The 25,459-nt window shown below is 39.7% G+C and overlaps 1 protein-coding gene across 2 annotated transcripts in view; it reads left to right on the forward strand.

Annotated features, from left to right (window-relative positions):
* The window catches only part of PCDH15 (protocadherin related 15), a 620,078-nt gene that overhangs the window by 163,511 nt on the left and 431,108 nt on the right, over nt 1-25,459 (forward strand). For both annotated transcript variants that reach the window (XM_035137532.3, XM_035137542.3), the window contains exon 3: nt 14,894-15,030. The gene's annotated coding sequence lies outside the window, so the exon portion shown is untranslated. The remainder of the gene's footprint in view (nt 1-14,893; nt 15,031-25,459) is intronic.

Raw genomic sequence — 25,459 nt, forward strand, 5'->3', positions numbered from 1 at the left:
ACTTGTCACCATTTTCACCTGCCCATCTTCTAGCAAGCTCTGGCTGCCAAGCACTTGTTTCCCTGTTCTCTTCCTTTCACAGAGATAATGACTTCTACACTTCTGCTCCTTTCCACCACCTCTTCTCTTGTTCACCAGCCTGTTTGCTTTCAGGATAAGCAATTAGGCAGTAGCAACAGGAATGGTTATAGACTCACTCCAGGGAAGGCCCAATAAGAGCTCCTTGTCCAAGCCCATTCTCCCCAAACAGTGAATCAGTCTGAAAATAAGCAAACCTGCAATCTATTGTGTAGCCTACTTCATTTCAAGACATAGATAGCCTCTTGTTTTCTAATCAGACATGGCTGGTGTTATTTTTTTTCACCCTTTTCTTTTAGGATTTAGTTTACATCAATGAGATTTCCATTTGATCTTAATTTTTTTCTTCTGTGCCAGAAGCTAATCAGTTAATATTTTATTGTGACTCAGTCCACTCAGAATAAATTTAGCTGTCCTTTGCTGCACTTCTAAGAATTGTTGTAACATTGTTTTGATCTTTGCAGTTTTATCCAGTAGACAATTTCATTATTTAACTGATCACATTCTCATCTGAAAGAAGACATCAGCAGTTCAGATGGTAGTTCAGATGGTTTGGGAAATCTTGAGTACTATGCATCTTAAATATGGAAAGGTATTTTTTTAAAGTTTTTTTAGTTTTTCCTCTACTTTCTCTAGGAAAAAAAATTAGTTTACTTTCCAGATGCCTGTGAGCAGCAGTAACACAGACTCTTATTAGTTTTGAAGAAAAGATTAAAATTAGACCAAGCTAAGATGTCAGCTGTTTGGCTTCCCTGTTACTTTATGCCAAGAGGTGGGCATTTCAATGACTAGGGAAGATTTTTTTGAAGGGGTGAATTTATCTTTTTTGTTTCCCCAAATGTCCCAGAATTATGTTGTGTTCTAATATGAGAAATGGTCATTTCCCACCTACATGGCTTGCCTAAAACATCCTGGAGGGCAAATAGGGAGGACTGATGGGACAGATTAGGCCACTGGCCAGACCGTTCCCACCAATTCTTTGGAGCAATACAACACCTGGGGCACTCTGGGAAGAAAAGGGTGGCTGTCAGCCACTGGCATCAAAGAGTTCTGCCACCCTGACAGTTAAAGAGGCAGCAAGGGCAACAGAGAGGGAGAGAGAAGCAGTTTCCTGGCACCTATCAGGAAGTCCTCTTGACTTTGTCTCAGTTTTGCCCCATGTTCTAGTTTTGTCTTCTTCAACTAGGACATGTCTGAAACCCTTCAGAGCATCTGTCAGTCATGATACACAGTATTGAGCTAAGTGGACCAATGGCTTGCCTCAGTATAAGGTAACTTCATAGTGATTCACATTACACAAAGTTCATCGCAAAGGTGGCTTTTTCTTTTTCTTTAGCCTCTTGGAATTGAAATTATATTGTTCTGACAAATCCATCCAAGCCACTCTGAGCCCCTATCTATCAGAGAGTCTTGGCTATTTAAAACTGCACAACTGTCTATTTATGTTTTGATTGTGTTAATAAAACCGATAGCTCTAGTAGCATTAATATACTGTACAATGAAAACATTTAAAAATCCAAGAAAATTATTTCAGCCTCAAGGATCGGGACAATTTATGTCGAACTTGTCAGGCTACTGGAGCAAACTAAATGAGTCATCAGGAAATAATTTAGATTTGTTTCATATAGCACTGAAATATTTTTATGAACATTTAATCATGTGTTCCAAGAGGCAGCTGCAAAGGACTTTCCTTTATAATAATTAATTGAGGGTGGTGTAACACACATATCCAAATGATCTGTTGTGTATTCATTCTGGACTAGGTAGGGTAAGTTGATATATCTTCCAATAGATCAGAGGAGGGAAACTTCTGACCCAAGGGACATATTAGACCCGTGAGGGATCCTAATTTGACACTCAAGGCCATTTCCTCCAGAACATGCTCACTAGCCCCTCACATGATATTATATGTGAAAACAGATGTGGGGCAGTTAAATTAATAGCTAGAAAGCAACAATAAAGAGCATTAACAGTGCACTCCCAATTGCATTTCCTCCAATGTGACATGATCCAAATCCAAGACACCATTTTCCAGGTTCGAAATCCTATGCAAGATCACAGACCTGGGGAAAGTGGTTTTTCAGACATGGCACCCAAAAACTTGGAGCCCCAAAAGCACTTTTTGGGGGGTGAGATATTGGCACAAAACTTCGTGAGAACAAATAGTCGCCATGCTTTCACGGGAAAAAAACCAACAGGATATCCTCCTTCTTCTTTTCAAAGCAGCTGACAGGTATGCAATTGCTCCTTCTCAAGTGAGGCTTGCTGTCGGTGCTGCTAAACTGATCGACAGCAAGTATTGATAACAAGCCTTGCAAAGGATTGGCTGCCCTACAGAGTTCCCAATTTAGAACAGTGCAGCCAATTCCTTCCCGATGAAGGGCTTGCTGTAAGTTCAAATCAGCAGCCCAGTGTTTACAACAGGCCACATGAGGAAATGTTTGGGCCAGCATAGGTAACAGCATTTGCATTTCTTTTCAAAATGAAATATGATATATACATTCTTTTCATTCAATAATAATAATAAAAATGCCATCTCATTACATGGGGTGGGCAGATGGCAGCACCTAAGCTATTACACAATAACCTTGTTGTTCATCTCCCAGGAGTCCCAGTACTAGAATAGGAAGGCACAATCATGTTTTCCACAATATTAAATACAGCCATCTCATTCGCAATATGGCAGGCAGCTGCCACTGCATTTAATTAGTTGGTCACCTGGGGAGCAGTTGTTGGAATCTGGATATTGGCCTATGTGGACCCTTCATTTGATCTTGTATTCGTATGAGCCTTGAAGCTAAAACCTATTTTCAGAAAATAAACCGTCATATGACATTTGATCAAAACATTGATCAAAGATTGGTGTGTGTGTGTGTGTGTGTGTGTGTGTGTGTGTGTGTGTGTGTATCACTTTATCATTTTCAGGTTTGAATAAACTATTTCTGTTCTTTTAAGAAAATAGTAAACTAAGATTACAATCTTTTGAATACAAAAGTTTTGATCCAGTCAAACTTAGGTACGTTCAAGGCTTATTGAATTCAATAGGTTAGTGTGCCCTAAAGTTGTTCCAAGTAAAGATAATTCTAAAATTATATTTGAAATGGCATTTGTAATTGCTTAACTTTGGGTGCATTTTGCGGAAAGGATCCAGCTATTGGTTGAGACTATCCAAATAAAGACTGATAGGAAACCATGCAACATGTGTGGTCTTAACAATCATGCTCATTTAGGAGCTACTAATGATATATGTTTTTATGTACATGTTTAAAATATTAAAATGTAAAGGACAATATATTATGTGGGCAAATAAAGTAGTTTGTTAACACAACTGGATTTATCAATACTAGATTCTGCAACAGGAAAGAAATTATTTCTCAGTTAAAATGATATATAGCCACCTGCCACCTTTCAGAGGATTTACTCTTTGGTTATGAACAAAACTGTTTTATGTGACTGGGAAAGTCCTATTGCTAAATATATTTTCTCTCTTTGCAAACGAATAGTTAAGAAAATAGTATCAGTCTGAGTCTAAAGTTTTAAAGCCTGTTAATCGATATATGTGGCAAACTGGAGATCCAAGAAAAGCCCTGGGCCTAAATAAATCCATCCTATATTGTGGGAGATTATATTTTAGTGTACACGCATATACTGTGTCCTGGAATATCCAGACTGACCAAGAAAAAAACACGCTTTGGATGGGTTAGTCAGTCACATCTTGATTTATTGGGCAACAAAATTGGCCATAAAACTACCTTTTACAGTGCTCAGGAGACCAAAGCATATAGATGTCATATTGAGTAATAACATCAGGATAATACCAAGGTCTTCAGTTGGTTTGGAGTTTTCCTATGGATAAAACCAGATACAAGACACTTAATACCAAAAAAAGGACATATTCTTCAACTATTAAACCACCTTGAAAGATTAATGATCTTCCAAAAAAAGGCCCCAGTTACATGATACAGGGGATTTGAGAGCAACCAAAATACCATTTATTTTCTCTGTTCCAATGCAGCAGTGTGTGTATTCATTTAATCATGCAAATATTGTCAGGAAACTTAATTCAGGAGTATTTCTATCATGCCCCTGTTTGTATGATGGATGATACCTAACAATTCCCAAGAAGGAAATCCTATTGTTAACTCTCACGTGTGCCGGAAACCCTGGGCTGCCCATCTGACAACTGCAGAGAGGGCTACAAGTTTCAGAAGAAGCGAGATTCTTAAACTGGTTGTAAACCATGAGCTACTTTCACCTACCTTGCACTACCCTCCTGATCTAGGCCTAATTCACATGCCATGGCAAACCAGAGTATGGTTTACCAGCATCCTGGATGACAGCTGTCAGGTTTGGCTCAGCATGTCCTCCAAACACAGGATCAAAGTTAAGGTCTCTTCTCAACCATGATCTGTAGCCATGGGATAAAGCTTCACTAGCAACCCTGGTTCAGGTAGAAAACCCTATCCTAGGTTCAGGCATGCTGAGCCAAAACATTAGCTTAGTGTTGCGGCTTGGTCCTGCCCCCTTCATGATCTGTCGCTGGGGTGGGAGACCTAGCCATCATAGTGTGCCCTGTGGAGTCACACACTGGCCAGGACTCACAATTGTCGCCTGCCTGCACATTGGCCAGTCGCAGGCAGGCTACTGTGCAGTGCCAAAGCTTTCACATTTCGAATCAACACAGTTGTGGCCTAATTGACTATTTGTCCTGTCTGATTATTTCATTGTAATGAAGTCACAGGGCCATGACATGCAATGGGATGTTCTACGGCAGTGGTCCTCAACCTTGGGCCTCCAGATGTTTTTGGCCTACAACTCCCATGATCCCTAGCTAGCAGGACCAGTGGTCAGGGATGATGGGAATTGTAGTCTCAAAACATCTGGAGGCCCAAGGTTGAGGACCATTGTTCTACGGTATATATGAAGGGTTGCATGCATAGCCTGCTTGATATGGCTTTCTCTGGAGAATGGGAGTTTTGTTAATAGCGCCAAAAGCCGTGCTAGCAGAATCAGTAAGTAAAATCCTCCTTCAGATAAATAAATATAATACTGAATCAGGTATTATTCCTGGTTACCACTAGCAAAAACAATCCATCCTATTTAATTGACTTTGCACTGTTGTATAAATAATATACCACAACAGTTTTAGGAAAGCTTTGGGGCATTTTGTGGTGCTTTCTGTTGATAATGTGTATAGCTGTAAATCGAGGTACTCTTCCGAAGCCAGAAACTCATTTGCAAATATTTAGTGTTTATTTTTCTACTGCTTAGTTGAATAGTAATTACTTGCAACTTGTATAATAGAAACATTTAATTTGTATACTCTGACTTATGGCACATCCTTATTAAGGTGAGAGACAGCTTGGAGGATAACATCTTGTGACTTGGCTCTTATATTTCATATTCAATTGACAGTTCTTTCCACGTTTACGTGTCTGCAATAAATAAATCATAACAATTTTTTCCTCAGTGGAATCTTGGTGCAAAGTCAATCATCCAAAGAGAAGTGGAAAAACAAGTGCATCATCCACAGAGACCACCATCAATGGAAGCGCTAATAGAATTGCATGGCTTTTGATAGAATTCCAGCCTGATATTGACAGGTGATCCCGTACATGGGGGCATATATAGCTCCAGGCTTCTGTTATCATTATGTAAAGTTCTTGTTCGTTACACTCTTTGTGCTATTTCCTTGGAGACATGGTTTCAGATACAAAGTATTTTGTCAGAGTCTTATAATTATGAATTGAGCAGACTGCATCTCCCAGCTGTTGCAACTAACAGCAGCATTTAATTTGACAGTGAAGTCGGGGGTATTTTCTCCGTCTTGATTCTCAGCCAGCATTCATTATTAATTAGCATGAAATTTGAGAAGCATGGTCTTATCTTAATACACTCCTGCAACCAGTACAGTTTTAAGGGTACAGTGTAGGTGTGACACTGACTTGTTTGAGTAGTTTAAGTACTGTACTTCATCATTCTGTGTCCCTGAAAGGTCACTTGCACAGGGTGCTCTGGTCCAATGTTCTGCAGATCCTCCTGTTCCACTGCAGCCCTGTGCACTACATCCCACATTGTTTAAACCCTCTGATTTTTATTTTTATTTTGGGGGAAGGGGTGTAGGGGGTTAAGTGGATGGAGTTCAGCAATTGCCAAGAACTGATAAAACAATATATATCCCCCAAAACTTTAATATATTTATGTTCCTTAGTAATACAAATGGATGATGCAAAATTTTTATTTCAAGACTTTTATTAGTGACTAGCTGACCCATGCGTTGCTGTGGTTTTTTTTGGGGGGGGGGGGTTGTATTGATGTCATTTGTGGTTTGAATGGTAATGGTTGCATAACTTGTTTTTGGTTAGTGTTTTGATGCAATATGCTTTTCTGGATGTATGAACTTTGTCCTTGGATTTGTTGTTTTAATTATTTTCGTTTTCTTATGATGGTTTGCTGTGCCTGACTCAGGGTCCTTGTTTCCCAGGAAAGGGGGAGGATGTGTCCATTCCCCCCTGGACTATGTGTTTTTTCCTCACTCCCTTCCTTTTTTTTAAAATATATTTTATTAATTTTCCAATTAAAACCAATTATATCACATTCATTATTTCAAATTATACACATATATATATCAATCAAACCAAATGTTATGCCAAATCGTCTAAAGAATTTTTTATTTGGGTTCCCATGCTTCAAGAAATTGGGGATTCCTCGCAACCGTCCACTGCCGTCTTTTTTCTAAAGTTCAAATCGTCCTCCAAGTTCATAATAATCCAGATCTTCCCCTTACAGTCACATAGATGTTTTCCACTTTCAACCGATTGTTTCCCAGCTGCTGAGATAAATATCAAATGAGGTTTCACAAATGTTCTTTCTCCTGTGTGGGTTAATCAGTCCAGCCTCCCCATAAATCTTCTTAGTCTGGAGCTCCCTGTTGCGTCGAAGCAGCGCCATCTTAAAAAGCTCAAATCACTTTCGTTTTCTCTCATAGCCATGAAGATTAACGATCTTTATAAAATTTACAGCTTTTCCAGGCAGAAGACCCAAACATCAAACCATAAACTCTTGGTAAATTAATGGATCTCCTTGCCCTATAGCTGAACTTAGCTTCAGGTCGCTGCTCCAATTCAAAGTGCGTCACAGCTCATAAATCCTCCGAACGCGTCCAGGACTCCTTCCGTCCGACTAGGGGGGGGGGATTTTCTCATCGGCAACTCCACATCTTTAAAAAGTATGCTCAGTAACAACAGTTTATAAAGTTCAACTCACACAGTCTTTTGCTTCTCTTTCACTCCAAACAAGCCAGGACATCGCGTCTGGGAAGGTACGAAGTAACTCATATGAAGAAAAATAAAACTCCATTCCCTTATCGCTCCGTCCCCATCAATCCTTCTTCCAGATGATATACAGCCTTTAACTCCTCTCCCTCAGCAGCATAGATTTCTCAGCAGTAAACAGCGCTTCTTCCCCTCCTTCTGAAGTATGTCCATAGATTTAAGCCTAATTATCTTCTTTAACCATGGAAATCCCCGCCATGCAGATTAGCGTCCGGGAGTCCTGGCCCTCGTAAGTGCTTTTCAGCCCAAGCTCCCCCCACTCCATAAACAGTCGGAGTGGGTCTGGGGGCATCGCGGGCCAGCGGCCCCTCTCCGTAACCCCCGGAGAGGGTAGGGGGTTGCCATTTACTCCCCTAGCAACCGCCAAATTCCTTACGAAGGTCAGAGGGATGGAAAACAGGTCCGCCATTCCTGCCGGCGGAAACCGGGACCCCCTCACTCCCTTCCTTTGTTGTGTCTCATCCCTGTGATTACTCCCATCCTGTATCGACCCATGAGGTATCCTGTCCCCCCTCCCCCCACCCTGTGGCTCCCCCCACCCTATGTCAGCCCATGACCTATTTTAAGAAAGTTCAGGTGATTGGCAATATTGCTGCATTTCCTGCACATGGGTGTCATTGAGCTTATCCTTATTTCAACCAAAATCAGATTTGTTAACGTTTTCAGCAGTTACTAGGGGTTTGAATTGGCTCTGTGTGTGAATTGGATAAAGAGGCAAACTGGGGTGATTTGGGGGTCTGCCGTCTCTAATGTTGAAGCATGATGTCAGTAACACACACCTAAGACAGGGACCTCCATAAAGCCTTGCGTTACTTTGCTTCTATGCTCTTCTGTGCCTTATATATTTGAAAATGTAAGGTTGAGCTATATGTGTGTTTTCCTGTGCTCTAGGTCCAAAGACTTTGCAATTGAGGCTGTTCAAAATCTCACCTGCAGAGCATTGAAGAAATATGGATGATTCTTTGTTAAGCAATGGATTACTTTTTTAAAAAAGTTAAAAGCTTCAATTGGCTTTTTAAAAATCCCATTTTTCTGCTTTAACCAAAGCAACAACAATCAGAGCACTTCAGAACTCTACAGGCAGCCATTCTAGACAGCTTCACATTGTACACTTGGTTGGATACCTTTAAGGAAGCCTGTAAATGTGTAAATGCCTAGGTCTGTAAGGGCTAGCAGAGGAAACAAACAGCTACCAAAAGGAAACTCCACATCTTACTTAATATTTGCTTTGTTTACAGATATGCAGACAGGAAGAAGGTACTGAACTCTCAAAGTACATTTTGTGTAGCCTTTAACCTTTCTGTTTTTGGACTGTTTGACTCTCCCAACAAAACAGACAAAGAAACATTGTAGAGCACCAATCTAATATGTTCCCTTGGCAGGCAATTGCCTTTCATTAAGTAGCCACAACTGTTAAGCGATCTACAGATCTCCTGATCTCTAGATCCAATTGTGTGCCACAGGCAAAACCACAATGATACACCTACAGTAATAAGATGGTTAAACTTTCAACAGTATTATCGGCCACAGGCTGTCTTCTCTTATGTTAAGATTTAATTAAATATGTCTGTAATATGAATGAAACTGAAATTGGAAACCAGGAAAAGTGTAGTTTCTTATTACCTGTTCCTTTTCACCCTGCACTTCGCTTTCCTGGTGTTGCCTGGCAGGGTATCATATTTACACTCACTTTCCCCTTCTGAATGGGATTTATTCTCCTTACCTTTGTATAAGGCATCTCATAAATACACAGAACTGTTAAATCTACCTCTTTTTATTATTAAGAGAATGTTGTTTAGAGGGCAGAGCACAATGACCAGTTGGGTATGTAAGAAGTAAGACAATTTTTTAGGCGTCCTGACCCAAGCTGTATAAGGTTTCAGGAACCAGTACCAGCATCTTGACCTTAGCTTAGCTAACTGGAGGCCAGTGCAAGTCTTACCTTTTCTGCACAGACAAAAGTTGGTTTATGCTAGTGGGAACAGAGGAGTAATGAAAAACCTCATAAAGTGAGGTTAAAACAGAGCAAATGGATCTGCACAAGTATATGTGACTGGTAGCTTCAACATCAGCTTCCTCGGGCAAGCACACTGAAATATTTGAATCACTGAAGAAAGGCGAGAGAACAAAATTTAACACAATTATTCCTGTCCATCTTGCCTCCCTGTCCTCCATTATCACTTATCCGATTTCATTGGTTTTGTAATCTAATCCTGGATCCTGTGCAAAAGAGAGAAAAGGAGAGTGGAAATCGTAAAGAGACTCCCAACTCCTCTGTTGCACCAAGTATAATTTCCCCCCTTATATTGCCCTGTTTGCAACTTGAGAATTCATAAAAGCAGAGTGACTCAACTGAAGAAGAAAGGATTGCAAGAAAATCTAGGAACAGTGTAAAGATACATTAATGCAATAAAATACATTAAGGGCCACCATCTTTGTCATTCTTTGTTCTCATCACAGACATTTTATTCATTTCTGGCTCCCTAGCAGTTTGTCATTTTCATAAGTTATCCATTTAAGCATCATTAAGTGATTATTAGAGATGTCACTGAATTTTGCAATTACTTGGCTTAGAACCCAAACCCCAATAATTCATAATGTTAAGCTTTAAAAAGGAGGCAAACATTAAAGGCACCAAAATTCTTCTCCAGATTAAATTTGGCTCCAAGTTAAAGAATTCTTCCTTTTCTCTCATGCACACACTTAACTCACTGATAAATTGTTAGAAGTGCCTCCTTCCCATCTTTCTCAGGTTTTCTGGCACTTGGCCCAGTAGTGCAGCTATAGTCTAGTAACTAGAGGAGAAAGACATCTCCCTTCCATGCTGTCACCAGAAAAGCAGCAACTGATATGTAAGGGCGCTTGGGAGCTCATGATGGTTGGAAATTCACAGGGAGCTGCAGGTGCAAGATCACATCTCCATTTTGAATGAGTGACATGCTTCAAAACATCAACTTCAGAAAGCAGAAACAAAGAAATATCTGAAATTAATAAATATTTTGTAACATTAATTGCCCGACACAAAAGACATCGGAAAAATAAATAAATAAACACCTTGAAGCCCACAAACTGCAAAGCCAGCAAGAAATTCATTTTAACTATAAGACATTTGGAATAGAAGAAGGCCAGAACTGACGAGACCAGCTGCACCTCTTTTGGAAGGGAATTCCATTTAAGGAATTTGGTTTGGATTGTAACTGGGCTCAGTAATTATCAAGCTGTGTCCTGACTAAGGAAAATATTGGATTTACATAATCTAGTTCAAATCTCTCTCTCTCTCTCTCTCTCTCTCTCTCTCTCTCTCTCTCTCATTCACCAGTATACCTTATCATACTTGTATGATAATTTGAAATTCATCAGTAGAGTTTTGTTCTTGCACAGTTCCTCTGAGATCCTGTTAACTGGGATCCACTTTGCCCAATACATACTTGGTATGTTGCTTTGAGAAAATTTGCTTTAAGACATCGCTTCTTTCTGTAGAAATGAAAGTTGAAAATACCATCTGACCATTTGTGTATTTCATTCTAGACGCTAATAACTTTTTTGACAGAAGTTGAAGAGACAATGTGGAATCCTTATGGAATAACTCATTCTCTGAATTTCTAAAGATAGCTGTGGCAAGTCCAACTTGTCAGGACTGGCATATTCAGACACTTACAGAGGCATTCCTAAAGGCTTGTGAAGAAATACCCAGTTCACTTAAGCCTGCCGCCTGCCTGTGAGAGAGAACAACAGCTACCTGCGCGTCTCAGGGACATATAGATAATCACATTAAAGGCATGCTAAGGGAGACTAACAGAGTTTTGTACCATCCCCTTCATGGATGATTAATGATCCTGGCTATTGCAGGATGTGAGCAGGCATGGGATAAAATGAGGTGTTCTGTTGATGTTTTCTTGGTTTAGCCACAGGTTCCATTTTTTATTTTTTTAGAGGAGGAGGAAGATGGAGTCCTATTTCTATGAGAGCGAAGAGAACTCTATTTGGCTCTTATTTTGCATATGTGAGGGACATATGTGAGCCCAGAAGAGGGAAGAGTAGTGCCCGGTTTAACTAGAAATGAGAGGAGGCGGTCTCATTTGGTTCCATCCACTTGTACCTTTGTTTCTGATAAGTCTTTAGAGTTTATCATATCAAAAGCTCAGTTGGTTAGAGCATGGCACTGATAACATCAAGGGTTGCAGGTTTGATCTCTGTATGGGACTGCTGCATATTCCTGCACTGTAGGGGGTTGGACCAGACAATCCTCAGGGTCCCTTCTATAGGACCTGTGGTGGACTTTGAGCTCTCAAATTTCAGTGGTGCTAAAATTTGGCACACACTCCTACGTCTCTCTCGCTACATTCTACAGCAGTGATGGGCAACCTTTTGAGCTTGGTGTGTCAAAATTCGCCACAAAACCGAGCATAACTCGGGTGGTGTGTCACTTCGAGAAAAAAACCATAAATTCGCGATATTTATAGTTTAAATAACAAAAATGTATAATTGTAATTTATAACTGTATTTAATAAACCAAAAACTAATTATTTAACCAAACCAAACCAAAAAACCCTTATTCATCACAAAGTGCCCAGAGTTGTTGAGCTTTTTGGGGGGAGCTGCTGACCAAAGTTTTGGAGGTTTTTTTGGGGGGTGCAAAAGTTGCTTTGTTTTTTTGGGGGGGGATGCCCCAAAGCTGCTGCGCTTTTTTTGGGGGGGGGAGAACAGAAATAAATGACGAATAATACCTTCACTGGAACTAACACGCAGCACCGACATAGTCTGCCAAAGCGCCAAAAAAACCAGCACGGAACGGGTTAAAAAACGAACGCTGTTTCACCCAATCATCATCTGCCAAAGCGCCAGAAAAACAGCACAGAAAGGGTTAAAAACCAATCTCTGGCTACCAGCAACAACAACAACAAAAAAGGATCCGTGTTTTAACAGCGGAGACAAGCTGTAGCGTGAGGAGGAGCGGGAGAACAAATGGGAGGGGGGGACAACAACAACAGCGCGAATGGGCCGATGGGGCGCGTGCCAGCAGTGAGGGCTCTGCGTGTCACGTCTGACACACGTGTCATAGGTTCGCCATCACTGTTCTACAGCATTGTCATGGTGCAGCTGCACCAGCTGGCAACCTTAAAACCTTCTATGTTAGGACATCCATTTATAGAATACTTTATATAGAGGGAGCACTGCATCTGCATAGGTATTTCAAAATAAAGTTTGTAGCACCTACTTTTGTTCTTGCCAATTATAACCACAGGGTATTATGTTTAAAATGGATAAGTTATCTCCTAATTGCACATTATTACCAACATCTTATCCTAAATCATGATAATCTACATCATTAACATTGTTAAATAATAACCCCATTAATGGTCTTAATTGCATCCAGTTGTTGGTGATGATGCCTTTATGTTTAAGTATGAATACTTTTAGATATAAGATACTCATTAGCATTGATTAAACAATGCTGATGCAAATAACTGCCAGAACTATATAAGCCCCAAAGCAGCATTTGTTGTTTTCAAACAGTGTTTAGCAAGACCTAACTAAAATGTTAATGAAAGAAGATTACATCTTAAGGGGAAGGGGGGAAACTTGTATGAATGGGTTGTTTTTTCCTTATCATTTCCCAGCATATGGTTTACCTTCTGTACTGGAGAGGTGGTTATGTTATAAATGGAAGTAAAATGGGTCTGGTGGGCTACTGTTGGACTTGGAAGGTAGTAGTTCTGGGACCCAAATTAATAGAGATGATACAGGAGTTGTACTGGACCATAAAGACATTAATAAATATACATTTTTATTGTCACATCAATTAACATTGTAATTACAAGCCAAATGTCCATATAATTTAGTTTCCCAGCTGGGCATCACATCCTTTTGGTGACATGCTAGCACTGCAAGAGGAATCATTATATTTAGCTGTGATCGTCAACATCTTTGCACATTTCCTGTATGTTGAGAATGCCATATAATTTTGTAAAGATTTGGAGTGGGGACATTTCTCTACAAAATGCGAGGGAAGGTTTCTAAAAGAGACCTTTCCAAATGTTAGCGGAAGAGAAAAGTGTTTTTTTGTTTAGATTCCAAAAGACAACCAACCATCTGACTCAGCCTGGGACTCGAGGCCCAGCAAAATATAGGAAAACATATAGGACTGGCTTGTGACTGCTTTCCTGCCTTTGGAGCAGGAACAACACTGTGATGGCCAGCAAACTCAGGTTGGTGAGCTGCTTGTGTGAAGAGACCAAAGAAAACTGCACCAGGAACACTCATTCTGTATTTTCTGATGGTATATATGAGTCATCATTTAATGCTGTAGTCACTGAATGAGCATACATGTGAAAACCTTTAGTGTGGAATAGTCTAGTATTAAAAGTGTGCAGTTTTTAACTTCAATTAAATGTTTCAGTGAAAGATGCTCTGAAATGTGTGTATGAGAGAGGGAGAAGGAAGGAATAAATCAATGCTAGTGTAAAAAATTACCCCCACCTTTCCTCAAAACAATATTTTTCTTTAATCCAAGCATAGCTATTCTCTGCCTCCATAGTCAGAGGCAGTAATGCTTCTGAATACCAGTTACTCATAACCACAGGTCCTCCTTGTGGAGTTCCCACAAAAATATGGTTGACCACAGAGAGAACAGGATGCTGGACCACGTGCGCCATTAGCTTGATCCAGCAAAGTCTTCTTATGTTCTCAGATTTTTTTTATATCTGCATTTTTCCAATAACTATTTTTTAAGAAACCATATAGCATATTTTTCTTTCAATCCATGTTTTTCACAAGCAGGGCTTTTTTTTCAGCCATAACTCTCCCTAACTCAGTTCTGGCACCTTTCAGTGGGCGCCATCACCATTATAAGAGAACAAGGGAGGCATTCATGGCGAGTTCCGGCACCTCTTTTTTCTATAAAAATAGCACTGTTCATGAGATTTCTGCATTGCAAGAGGTTGAACTATATGGCCCTCAGGGTTCCTGCAACTCTACAGTTTTATGATTCCGTGATAATATTCTGTTCCTCCGTGCGTCCACATGTGCCAGTGATTGCATGCTTACAGGAGAAGCACATGTTTTTTTCTTGAATCAAGAGGACAGCTAGAATGAGAGAGTGGGAAATCCCTCTGGACTTTAGATGTATCTTTTTTTATTTTCCATTTACAGTAGTTCTCTGTAGTGATATTATTTGTTGCTATCTGTATCTGTATGTTCTTCAGCTGTCACCAAACTTATTTCCCCTTCAATTTGCAGTTGTACCCAATCCATGTACTTATCAACTATCTTTTAAAGTCCCTTAAACGATGTTCTTGAAATTTTTAGTTTGTATACCGGGTAGCTTGCAATTTGTTGCCCAAAGGTCTTCTGTTGTTGGAATAGTGAACTTCATGTAGGGCAAGCTCACTACTTTTTCAGACAACACTTTGTGTTATTGTTCCATTACTTATTCCATCAACCAGTTTCTCTACGAATAATACAGTGTTTTATCATTCCAGGAACTGTGCCTTCAGAGGAGTAAGCAGCTTTTGGGCCTCTTCGACAGAAATGGACCTAAGGCTTATTCACAAGCTCACCAAGTTATCTTCTTATATTGACAACTGCACCAACATTGAAAAATGGGCGTGAACTAAGGGTAATTTTAATTGTCATTTTTCAATGCCTTAGTTGTAAGGCTGCATGTTATTTCCAAAGTGAACTAATGCAATGACACATGTCACAAATGCAAAAAATAATAATATTTATATGGCCCATAGCTGCCAAGTTTTCCCTTTTCTCGCGAGGAAGCCTATTCAGCATAAGGGAAAATCCCTTAAAAAAGGGATAACTTGGCAGCTATGATATGGCCTTGATGGCCAAGAGTGCCTCTTTCCCAGTATGGTTGGTTCAAATCACCAACTGGGATTGGCCCCAAATGCAACCACCTGATTACTGAGTGGGATTCCATTTAGATTGTACACAACTTTTCCATTTCATTTCACTTTTAATTTGTATACTGCCTTTCTATAATACTATACACAAGGCAGTTTACAGCAACAAAATATACAACAAAGAACACACACCATATCATAATCTGATCCAAGAACTTCAAAATGGAATGACATATCAAATAAAGTAATACTGTGTTTAGTGATCTATTAGAATATAAGAGTACAATACAATTAACACTCAAATAATAATTAAACAAATTCACTCTTCACAATTACAATAAATAATTACTAAACTATGATCCATAAAGATAACTGCAAGTCACAGTGCAAATCACAATGAATAAAATACCACAATACATACAAAAACCTTTAAAAGGATCGAATTGAGAAACAAAGACACACAACTTATATCATTTTTTAAAAATGGAAATCCCTGAACTCCACTTCTCCCTTCTAAATGAACAACAACAAAAAGCACTCCCCACCACCCTGGTGAAGTTTATTCTATTTTCTCATGTCCAGAAATAATTTCATGGAGAATAAGACTATCTGTACCTACTGTTCAATCTCCAATGCCAGAAGTACTGTGCCTCTGAAGAACATTTGCTGTGAATCACAAGTGGGGATTTTACTGTGGCCTTCATGTTCTGGTTGCAGACATGGGGCTGGCCTCTGTGAGAACAGGATGCTAGACTAGATGAGCATATGGTTTGATCCAGCAAAGCCCTTTTTATGATTTTGCAATAATATACAAATACGTTATCTTAAATGTTGTTGTTTGTGGAGGAGAGATGCATGATTCTACATATTCTTTCTTAGAAAGTTGTGAACATAAGATTCTGTTATCTTTCATTCCCCTTTGTGTCCCACCCATTTTTTCTCTAGTCTAAACTTTACAAGAACATTTTCACTTGTCTTCATATATTACTTTAATGATACTTCCCTCTTGATTGCAAAATTTATCAGTGACAAAACATTGCTATTTATTGGCTGACAAATAGTTTTGTATATTTATGCAGACATAGTAAGGCAGTATCTAATAACAGCAAACATCTATACATGTAGTGCTTATCAAAGATGTGATTTAGGATATTGATTGGATGGAAATTTCATTTCCCTGTAATGATTTTGATTTATTAGTTAAATGCATCAGTTTTTTCCTAGCTCTAAAACATTTGCTATTTAAAGAGAAATTGCTCTTTAAGGTTTTGTAAAGCTCTCAAATGGGTTGTGTCCACTGAGTCCAATGGAACAATGAATTTTTTATAGTTACTACTTACTGCCTTAGTGGCTGGCAGGTAATTACATATCATCAAGGAGGAGGTTGCTCAAGGTTCATGTATCCTATAATTCTTCACTATCTTTCCCATGCAGACATTTGCCCTAGAGGATATCAAAAATTTTATGGTGTTTCCTCTGTAAAGATTCAACCACTGCAAGTGAGTTATGTGCTCATTTCTGCAAAGCAGAATGAACAACACTAATGTGATTTTAGACGGCAGAGTCATTTTCAGAATGATGATGATGTGTCCTTATCTTTTAGAAGTTCCTTCTGTGCAAATCTGAGGCAGATGAGAAATCATTCAAATTGCATTTCAGAATTTAACTTTGAAACAAATGTCATCTGCATTATATCTGCTTTTTAAAGAAGACTGTAATGGGCATCTCTTACTACAGCTTACCGGTAGTTGTTCCACAGATCCATGGCAAGTGGTGCAGAGTATAGCTTGGGGTGTAGAGATGGCCTCCTTGTAGACCCCACCTTGCTTCAAGGCATGCAGAAATTTAACTTGGCTGAATCAACCTACATTGCCATTGATGTTCAGGCTGTCTTTGCAACAACCCCAGGGAAACTTATAACTGAGGTTAGTGGAGCCATATTTATGAAGCAAGGGCAAGGTCTTAGATACAGCAAAACTTTTCATCTAGCAGGTCTGGAAAAGGGTACAAGGACAATAATTGAGAAGCTGGATTTGTTTTTCTCATCTGCAGGGGTCCTTCCTTACCGAAATTTTTAGAAAGCTATGAAAATAAGTAACAATAGCCTCCTAGAAGAGTTCTTATTAAAAAAAGGTAGTCACTGTTGGCTCAGCTTGAGTTGAACTGTCCTCAATTCTGTCACTGGGAAAGCCACAATAACTCTCTTAGATGCAGTATTGTGCAGTTGGCAGGAGCTGATCTGCTCATGTGCTTCCAGTAGGCATCTTGTTGGTTATTCTGTGGGCAGAACACTGGATTAAATGAACCTTTGATCTGATCCTTTTTAATGTTTTCATGTTCTAATCTCCTTGCGGGGGCAGTATTTACCTAGTTCTTGTTGATGAGATAGATAGATAGATAGATAGATAGATAGATAGATAGATAGATAGATAGATAGATACTGTAGGTAGGTAGGTAGGTAGGTAGGTAGGTAGGTAGGTAGAGGAGTCTAGGGCAGCAAACAATAAGTGATGAAACAAGAAAAACGTATTTTCTTCAAAATAATAATAATAATTGTCACAGTGGCCGGAGCGGGCTACTTCAGAGTAACGACTCTACACAGCTCTGCATTTTATTCTTTTATTGGTGCTGCGTATTTACAGTGCTGAAGTCATTGCTATATACACGGAGCTAGGTGTTCAGTCGGGTTCAGAACCTCCGAATGGCTTTTGGCGCGTCTTTCTCCAACACAAAAGCTTTGGCAGACCCATCCTCTTTCCCCTCCTCTTTCTGCGTAATTCCGGAGTTGGGGGGATGGGTCTCCCCCCCTTATTTGCCCCTTCCTGTCCCACCTGGTACCCTGGCTCCTCTACCTTGCCTGAGCCTCGGACACGACTTCCTGCTTCCCCACTGGAATCGGAACTCTCTCTGCTTTCCCCTGTGCTCGGGGATGGGCTTGAACTCAGGAGGGGAGGGACTTCGCGATATCCCCTGTCCCTCACAATAATAATTCCAATACACATGCAGATTAAAAAGCTTGTTGAGAGAGGAAGATCTTCAGTAGGTATGAAGTGACAACAGGGACAGTCTTAGTGAGTTCAAACAATTAGGAATACTGTTTGGGTAAGCACAACTGAGACAGTGATTGTCCTACTGGGTGTAAGAGTATTCATATCATTATTTTATGATGATATTTTATTATCATTGTGTGAGTAAAGTTTGCCCAATTTAGACATTCTGAAATATGAAATGCTTTGAAGATTCCATTACATATAAATTCATTATATGAATAGTTATAAAGACTGACCTACTTTCTCTTTGTTTTCAATCTGAATGGGGGGAAATGCAAGGGAAGTGAAAGCTTGCTGGATATTGCTGGTTTTGATTTTATATCTTAAATGGTGATATAATTTTGATAAATTATGTATCCTCTCTTCTGCAGTAATCTAGAACAGGAAGTGGCAAACTATGCCAGGTATTAAAGCCCATGAGGAGTGTGCACAAGCTGGGTACAAAGCTTTCTGTTGCATGAACCATTAAAAATAATGAAGTGAGAAATTTTGGGATTATAAACAAACTCACATAGGATTTCAAAGGTCATTCAGAGGGTCATCTAATTTGGCTGAACAAGACTCTCCCACCTCATCTGTCTCCTAATAAATCACCTCATCTGTCTCCTGAGAAATCTCTATGTAGGACAAGAAGCTACACTTAGAACTAGATATGGAATAACTGACTGGTTCAAAATTGGGAAAGGAGTACGACAAGGTTGTATATTGTCTCCCTGCTTATTTAACTTATATGCAGAATTCATCATATGAAAGGCTGGACTGGATGAATCCCAAACCGAAATTAAGATTGCCGGAAGAAATATCAACAACCTCAGATATGCTGATGACACAACCTTAATGGCAGAAAGTGAGGAGGAATTAAAGAACCTTTTAATTAGGGTGAAAGAGTAGAGCGCAAAATATGGTCTGAAGCTCAACATCAAAAAACCTAAGATCATGGCCACTGGTCACATCACCTCCTGACAAATAGAAGGGGAAGAAATGGAGACAGTGAGAGATTTTACTTTCTTGGGTTTCATGATCACTGCAGATGGTGACAGCAGTCACGAAATTAAAAGACACCTGGTTCTTGGGAGAAAAGCAATGATTAACCTAGACAGCATGTTAAAAAGCAGAGACATCACCTTGCCGACAAGGGCGTATAGTTAAAGCTATGGTTTTCCCTGTAGTGATGTATGGACCTAGACCATAAAGGCTGATCGCCAAAGAATTGATGCTTTTGAATTATGGTGCTGGAGGAGACTCTTGAGAGTCCCATGGACTGTGAGAAGATCAAACCTATCCATTCTTAAGGAAATCAGCCCTGAGTGCTCAATGGAAGGACAGATCCCGAAGCTGAGCCTCCAATACTTTGGCCACATCATGAGAAGAGAAGACTCCCTGGAAAAGACCCTCATGTTGGGAAAGATGGAGGGCACAAGGAGAAGGGAATGACAGAGGACGAGATGGTTGGACAGTGTTCTCGAAGCTACCAACATAAGTCTGACCAAAATGCAGGAGGCAGTGGAAGACAGGAGTGCCTGGTGTGCTCTGGTCCATGGGGTCACAAAGAGTTGGACACGACTAATCAACTAAACAACAACAACAACAACAACAACAACAACAACATCAATAAGACTCTCCCAAACATACGAAGGAAGTATTGATAACTGTATCTAGGCTTCTCCACCCTCATCCCTCAGAGCACATGTTGTTCTTTGACAGAATTGTTGATTAGGAAATGCTTACAATACATTGAAATTGAATTACCCATAATTTGATTGACTGGTCTGATGGAAAGTAATTCTGGACACTGGAGACGTGTGACCTCCCAGCTTGCTCCAACTTTCTTTTGCCTTGCTTAGAAGTTGTGGAACTGGGCTTCTCCTGTTGTGCCTCTGGCCCTTTCAAACTCCATCCCGGGCAAATCAGATTGTTCCAATCCTTATACTTCTTTCCATATAACATGACAATTTCATCTGCTGAGGCATTTTATCAGCATGTGATGACTGTGCTAGTCTTTGTGTATATAAACTGATGCATTAAAAAATAAATTGTGAAGACTTTTTGGAAAGCTTTATTTCATTTCATTTTAGGTGTCATCTCAAGGCACCATTTCAAACACTTGGTTAATTAGAAGAGTGACAAAAACAGCATGTAAAGTAATAAAATTAATTAACATTACTCCCCATATTCTTGTGTGAATTTTGACTCCCTATTGCCATAAACTGAGATAAAGCAGAGGTGCCATAGCAGTTCATGTTCCAAAACCACATTCCATTTTACAAAGTTCCCATTGACTTCACTGACTGTGTCATACAGAAAAGATAGATGCTTTTTCCTAAATATATTGCGGGTGTACGATGAGGTCATCAGATTTCACCTCACAATGCCTTTTAAGTTGTAAAAGTTAGCAGAAAAATACATAATTCAGGCATCTACAACTGTCTTATGGTGTTCTACTACATTATTTATATAAAGATCTAATGCCCATTAATCTTTATCGTGCACAATGACTGTACATCTATCTCCTTAGTGCAAAGTTGTGTTCAGCACTTCCACAGTGAAGTAATTGGTTTAGAATGTATATTTACAGGCTGAATATGCCAATTAAGAAGCAGGAAACTTAACATTTATATGCTTTTACATCTCATTCTTCTTGAAGGGCATTCTGATTTAAGCTAATGAAGATAAAGTACTTCCCTCTCTCATCTTCTTCACAATCAGTTTTGTTTGTTAAAGCAGAAATTGGAAGTTAGAAAAAGTAAAGGATTAAAGTTTATTGCTTTAGCTTCAATGAGAATGTTATCAGAGCATAAAACAGGCAGATAATATTGTCTTTCCCCCACAGTTTCAATAAAGCAAATTCAGTGTTGTAAGTTAAGAGTTTTTTAACTTCAGAAGGTCCTTATTTCACAGAGTTGACCAAAATTAGAGTACCATGTTGACCGATTACAGGAAAAAAAAAATTACAGGGTTAGTAAAATAATCAGGTCAAATAAGTGTTTCCAGTGCAGGTTTTGAGATTTCAAATTACACAGTAATATCCTATGACTGGATAGTCAAGAATAGTTTTTTAAAGGAAAAAATGTGGGGGTTTTGTGGGGTTTCTTTTGCAGAAGCATAGTACTATGTCACATTTGTCTCTGCAGATTGCTTCAATCGTATGGGAGTGGAGAAAGCAATTGCAAACTTAATTAGGTTCAATCTTTGCTGTATGAAAGTCTATTGAAATACTTAGAGACATGCTAGAACAAAGCAGCAATGGGCTTAATTCCATCTTAACAGATAATGCCTGTGATTTCCAAGAATTTGACCCAGTGCAGACAAAGAACTGGATCCCTAAAACTGAGGTTTATAAAATGGGCTCCAGTTTCCAGAATACCCTTCCCTCCTCCTCAGTCCTCCCCCCTCTGCATAAATTCCCCCTTCCCTTCCTTTCTTAGCCTTAACCATGGTGTCTCATTGTGCTTGGACCAATCCTAATAATGATTAAGGCTAAACAGAATTTCCATCTGAATCAAGGACTGTAAGCCCACACCAAACCCTGGCCTTATTTCCTGGCTAAATGGAGGCAATTCTTACTAAGCCCTATCCATTGTTAGCCTTGGTGCACATACACTGGACAATGGCTAATGCACACAAGGCAATGATGGAATTTGCACAAGATTGGATAAGAGAGGGGAGAAGGATCTTTGCTTTATTGAGACAATTTAAAATGACTGGTTTGCAGGGAACCAGGATTATGTTTGCATGGGACACATACTTCCAGTCCCGGCAGTCTTCAGCATCATTGCTCCACTCCAGATACATAATCCGAGACCTGCTCTGTGAGAGGTATCTGAAAAGCTTTGAGCCTTCATTAATTTCATTGTCATTTAAAGATAAGAGTTAGTGATGGGCATGTTCTCAGAAGCTCCTCTTGGATTAATCTGGAAATTACCCAAGATCTTTGTGTCAAAATAATTAAAAAATCAGGTTGGAGAAGCCAAGCAAGCAGCAACAATTGGAGGAGTGCCTTGGCTCCCACTGTATTTGGCAAGAGCTGGGATGTTCCTGTGCACCAGTTCCCCATGGCATGGGGGAAAGCCAATTGGCAACACTTGGAGGAGTACTGGAGCATGGCGGCAGGCGAGGCCAGAAGGCAACAATTCCCCTTTGGACAGGGGTGAAAAAAATGGAACGGGCCTTGCCTGCCTTTTCATAAGTCGGCCTGAGTGGTTGGAGGTCTAACATTAAAATCACTTTGCTTTATATCATTGATATGTCAAAATGATCATGTTTAGTTTGATCAACAACCATTCAGTGTTGTGTTAAATTCTCGGAAAGAACCATATCTCAAACTGTCTCTTGCCAGCCCATGAAAGATAGACCATTGGGGTCTTTCTGTGGTCGGCAATCTCTAAACATGCAGTAGTGAACAGCATGGCAGTTAATCCTTTATGTCTAAATGGAGAGTCTGGATTGGCATCTAGTGAAAGAAGGGCCAGAGCAGGTTCAACAGTTAATCAATAACATTAGAAACTATCAAAAATGCTTTGCCCAAGTCCAGTAAGCTCCCACCATAAATGTATGAGGTCCCCTCCTATTGCCACCAGCATTGGGATAAAGTTGCAGGGGTGGCATAAGAGAGATTGACTGGATTCCAGTGCCAATGAAACATTACCTTCATAGATGTTTCACCCATAATTTAACCAGACGTCTTCATCTGTTTTTATGCCTAGTCATTTCCCCATGCCTGGTGCAAGCCACTTGCATTTCCTACCTTGTAGTCCAAAATCAATTTACACTGATTCTGACCAGTGGCTCTTCAGGATTTCTGAAAGTGGACATTCCTGGTGGGACATTCCTTGCCCTAACTGCAGATGCTGGGGCTTGAACCTGGGACATTCTTCATGCAAAGCAGATGCTATGGTATTGAGCTACAGCTTGGGGTTGTTGGTTTTCCTTGCTGAGGACCAATAAGGGATAAGCTCATCTCCTACCTACACCTTGAATTCAGCCCTCGAATGGGGCTAAAGATGCTTCCATAGGGAGAGAAAAAATGCAAGGGTTCAATCTAAGGAAACTTTTCTTCTATGCAGTGTAAGAATGCTCTGTCCCTCCATTTCATTGCATAGGAAAAATAGGCAATTGATCACCCACTATGATTTTAATATGAGCTGGAAAATAATGCAGGTGTCTCTTCGGAAGCAGGCTTTAATGAGTTCCCAAAGTTCTTTTCCAAATGTGGCTCAGGAGAACTTCTCGGTAAGAATATTTGGGGCCTAAGGATATTTTCTGCATAGTCTGTTTTTTTAGGCTGGCCTGACATTACAGCAAACCATTTACCTCAAAAGCATTTGCAGAGGGCAAGGTGCCATACTTGGTTTTAAAATTGCACTTTAGTTTGTTCCAGCCAAGCTAAGTACACCTTCACCATAACATTATGGGCAAGATGTGCATTTCAAGTAGGGAAACAAGTATATTGTAGATTACATTTTTTTCCATGTAATGGCCATTTATTTTTTCCATTATTCTTTCCACAACTGTCCTACCTCTTATATCCAATGGCAGTCAGAATCTGAAAAATACCAAGATGAATATATGATGACACAAGAAATATGCATTATTCCAGGAGCGAATTTATGGCAGTGCCAGTTCACCTCACAGGCACCAAACAGAGGGGAGAAGAGGGGAGTGGTGAGATTGGTTCCCTCACACAGTAGGAGGACTGAGAGGCAGGACTACCCCTATCCCATGTCCCTCTTTTATGCATGGCAACAGTAAGGCAGGTAGTGAGACTGGAAGCCAATGGTGAATGGTTTATGTTAGGAGTCAACAGCTCTCTCTCTTTTTTGGAGAAAAGAGGGGGAAATTTCTAAGTTTTGAATTTTTCTTTCTGCTTGAGAAAGATGGCTAGAAAATTTCAAAAAGCTCCCTCCGACTTTCTTTGTGAGATTTTTTTTCCTGGGAGGGAAAATCAAGCTGGGGAAATGGAGAGGATAGGGTAGGATAGGAGAGGGCATGGGGAGAAGAAGGGAGTACCAGCCTCCTGCTGCACCATCTGGGGGAGGGGCATAAAATTTTGGCCTCACACAGGATGCCATCTTACCAAATTCCACCCCTGCTTATTATTCCTGCGACTAAATATAAATAATGTTGACCAGATCATAGCTCTCAGATTCTTAAGGAAGAATTTGTTCTATACAGAATTTGTTGGTTTTGTGCAATTTAAAAGATTAAGAAGTAAAAATGTATTGTTACAGCAAAATGTTCTCCCTAAGGGTCGTATAGCAGATTATTTCTGAGTACCAACACTATAGATTTCAGCTACAAAAGCCATCAAAACACAACTGTAAAAACCTGCCCAAAGGGCAGCTTTCTATAGTTACCACAGGAATTGCTTTACATAGATCAATTTAGTGTCTTCCAAACACTGTATGTTGAATGTTGGGTCTCTTCTGATTACAGTTACAGAGTCTAGAGTATAATTGTGCCTGAGGTCTAGTCATCATTGAGATGGTAGTCCATTTTTTGGCCTCCTGAGAATGCTGGTGGATACCCATGTGATTGAATGCTAGTCTGTACAAAAATTACCTCTAGCATTCTCCCTCACATTTGGTTTTCTGTCTGCAGGGATTTAGATGAACCAATTGGCTGTCTCCATTTAAGGCAGCTTCCTGTATTGGTTCTAATTAGTAGATCTGGCAAGAGTAAGAAGAAAAAGAAAAAATTGACTTGGGATAGATGGGATCGGGTCATATGACAATTGGAAAAAACTTTGCGGTGCTATATCATAGGATCAGGCTTTACTAATACAGATTATATCAGCTGGCACAGCAGGATCTTTCATTTTGTTTCTTTGTCTGTTTGAACATCTGGCAGACTCAAGTTCTTGCAACCAGCAATTTATACATAGTTTGTTCAAAATAGGTTAAATACATAATACATTTACAGATTTTTTTTTCTTCTTCAGAGACTCTAGAATTTCATGAAATATAGTAACATTATTTCGCTGGCACATTGTGGCTGTGACATATTTGAGAAATTCCTCATAATAATTCATCAGGAAGTGGTGAAAAATTACTGAGATCCTGAAGAAACAAAGTTGCATGTTCATACCCAGAGACCTCCCCCCTAAATAAATTCACACTTGACTCAAATTTTAGTTTGGTTTTTGGCA

The sequence above is a fragment of the Zootoca vivipara genome, chromosome 5 (assembly GCF_965207765.1).
Source record: "Zootoca vivipara chromosome 5, rZooViv2.hap1.1, whole genome shotgun sequence".
NCBI classification, from domain to species: domain Eukaryota; kingdom Metazoa; phylum Chordata; class Lepidosauria; order Squamata; family Lacertidae; genus Zootoca; species Zootoca vivipara.